The following is a 2,378-nucleotide window of genomic DNA, read 5'->3' as shown; positions in this document are numbered from 1 at the left end:
TTATTAACTTTAATTGTGTACCACAAGATTTAATCTTTAATTAAAAACATGTGGTTGAGAATGAGTTTTTAGAGTTTTTACAACTCAAATGGGTTTTTATTATAACCTAGGTTAGTATAAACCGAACAACGCTAAAATCTCGTGTTTCCTTATTGCTTTCATGTATGTTTTAGTTTCGTGTGTTTTGCAATATCCTAATGTTGTCCCGCCAGGAAGCTCTAGATCATAAATACTCTATTAGTTTTAGACGCATTTTCTGTCACCTTATCATTTCATTTATTTTAAAAAATCTTTGTACAAAACATAAATTTAGTTACAAAATTATGTATAAGAATTTATAAGACTTCAAAAAAAATATTTGATAGGCAGATGAACATATATACAACTTATATTACCCTAAAAAATACTACAACAAATTTATACTTTACAATATAAGAAACAACACTTCAATCATTCCAAATACTTGACTTGTGTCTCAATTATTAATCAATGAAACATGCTCATCGGTTATTATTTGTGTTACTTGTGGAAACTAACCCTTCATTACCAGCCAATACAAGGTACTTTTCTTTCCTTGTAAGCCTCGTACATTCGAAACCCAAAGTGTTCCCGATCTCGCTTTGCACATAATTTGCAACGTCGAACCGTGTTTCACTAGCCCGTGACGTCTCCTGATGAATCGGGTCTAGAAACTGAACTCTGTAAACCGGGTTAGGGTTCATCATGAACAAAAACGGGCCTAAACACTTTAACCCGCCGGCTGTTGTCCCAAAGAACATTGTCACATGACAATCCAATGCAACCGGGACAATATGATTGCATAGCTCCGCGAACAAGGGGCTAAACCGCAACAAATATGGTTCCCTACAAGTTGTCCCTTCAGGACAAACCACAAGGTCCCCTAGCTTTAACATCTTGTCCATTGTTTTTGCATCTTGTTCCCAATCTCTTGTTAATCGTACGGTTTTGATTGGTGATAAGATCTCCGACATTCTACTGAGACTGTATGTGACTGCGGCGAATGGTTTCTTGAGCCCAAATGAGAGGTATAACGGATCAAGTAAAGTTCTATGGTTGCATACGTATAAACGACCTTTATGTTGTTTATCGTCATGAGACGTCACATCTCGAGTTGAGTTATTGTTTGTGAGCTTAAGTTGCAAACCGGTGAAAGCTAAGATCGGGATTAATGCATTATAAGCCATGGTGAGTGCGATAATGGCTCGGAAAATGGACAAAAGTACGGCAAAAGGGAACCACATGAACATGATCAGCATATTTAGTAGTTCAGGTCGGAAGGCTAATCTTCCGTCATGAAATATTAAATCTTTTGGATATCTTTCTCTAGGAAGAAGTTTCCAAGCCTTCTTTTCTCCATTGCTAACCATATAAACCTCCTTACCACACGCGATCCAATCACGCTTAACCGACTTGTTCGAGAAGTAAACCGCTTCATCGTCTTGTTCTAGCATTTCGTTTATTCGATATTTGATAATGTTCTTGTTTTCTTCCATGAGACCAACAAAGTGGCCACCAAAAACCTTTAACTCCCTTCCAATAACATGATCAAACTCCAAATAATCTTTTAACCAACATTCAACCATGACTTGTGGCAACTTACTTACACCAACTTTCTTCTTACCTCTTCTCAACACATCAAAACCCTCCACACCAACATCTTCCAATAAAAACTTAGGCAAAACCGAACTCCCAACACGAAACCCGTCTTTCTTGATGCCAAAAAACGAAACCATAACCATAACCTTAACTGACAACTCGTCATTAACCAAGAAAAGAAGCGGGCTTAGAGCGAAAAGCACGAAAGCCCTAATCAAACTCCCGGATTCAAACGCAACCAACATGAAGTATGGAAACACGGATGGTGATCTCAAAAGGGTTTCTTCGACGTCGATGATCAACGTCTTTTGTGAAAGATTAGAAGCATCAATTTGAGAATTTAGGGTTTGTGACTTGAGGTGATATCCATGAGTGTTGCTTAGGGTTCTTTTGAGAGCTTTTGTTTGGTTTTTATGGAGTTTAAGAAGCACACGAGTTATGTAAAGAATGAGTTTGAGTGGTTTAGGCAAAGCTTTGAATTTAAATTCCATTTGAGTTTTTTGTTTGTTGATATTGTAGGTATGGATTATGGAAAATGGTTGTAGTATTTATAGTGGTTGAGTTGATAAAAAGCACTTGGAGGTTATGATATTTACGAAGTTGACACTTGCCCTGATAAATGCTTTTAGCTGGAAACTGTAATGGGATATAAATTGACTTGAAAACGTGTATGTGTTAATAATATTAATTAAAAATAGGAAGACTTCGTCATGTACTGACCAGTCAACGAAGGGTCGGTTGGATTGTTTGCAAGACATCGG

The 2,378-nt window shown here is 37.1% G+C and overlaps 1 pseudogene; it reads right to left on the bottom strand.

Annotated features, from left to right (window-relative positions):
* Positions 1-500: 500 nt before the first annotated feature.
* Positions 501-2,117, bottom strand: LOC143544793 (putative glycerol-3-phosphate acyltransferase 3 pseudogene; annotated as a pseudogene).
* Between the last annotated feature and the right edge of the window lie 261 nt (positions 2,118-2,378).

This window comes from Bidens hawaiensis, unplaced genomic scaffold, assembly GCF_021521415.1.
Source record: "Bidens hawaiensis isolate Kalapana, Puna unplaced genomic scaffold, B.hawaiensis_p1.1 tig00013755_1, whole genome shotgun sequence".
Classification (NCBI taxonomy): domain Eukaryota; kingdom Viridiplantae; phylum Streptophyta; class Magnoliopsida; order Asterales; family Asteraceae; genus Bidens; species Bidens hawaiensis.
This window is presented reverse-complemented; position numbering and strand designations above follow the sequence as displayed.